General features: G+C 40.0%; 1 protein-coding gene across 1 annotated transcript in view; it reads left to right on the forward strand.

Annotated features, from left to right (window-relative positions):
• LOC119590868 (leucine-rich repeat-containing protein 28-like) overlaps positions 1-545 on the forward strand; it is a gene marked incomplete in the record, with an annotated part of 28,460 nt that overhangs the window by 6,561 nt on the left and 21,354 nt on the right.

The raw sequence follows: 545 nt of genomic DNA on the forward strand, positions 1-545 counted from the left end.
GGAAACATTTCTTGTAATTTTGTGACGTAAGTTTTGATTTACTGTATAATCTGTAAAGTGTATTGCTATTGATCTGTGCACTTAAGATTTCTGGACTGCTCCTGGGTGAACAATGAATGGCAAAAGATCAACTTTCTAGAAAACAGTCTTTATTCTTATAAGATCCAAGCCAAGCAGAGCACTTGATAGTGGGGAAAAAATTATGAGTGGCTTTACTGCAGCACAGCAGGTTGTTTAATCAAGGTGGAGAAGTGTTTGGAGGGAGTTGTGCCAGTAGGCCAGCAGCAGGGGAACTGAGACCATGATCAGGAGGGTGCCAGTGAGAGAGGTATGATGTTGCTACTGGAAGTTTAAAGGATTTTAACCTGGCTTAGCAGGAATGTAAAAATGAATCTGAGAACTTTTGTCATCTTTAAGATGTCTGGGGCAGTTGCACTCATAGCATCTGAAGATGTCTAGCACAGTTAATGGGTTAATTGGACCATCTGATAAAAAGCCTACATGTTCCTGGCTTTCTGCCCATTAAAAGTAATACATTAAGATTG

Source organism: Penaeus monodon, chromosome 27 (assembly GCF_015228065.2).
Source record: "Penaeus monodon isolate SGIC_2016 chromosome 27, NSTDA_Pmon_1, whole genome shotgun sequence".
In the NCBI taxonomy this organism is placed as follows: Eukaryota; Metazoa; Arthropoda; class Malacostraca; order Decapoda; family Penaeidae; genus Penaeus; species Penaeus monodon.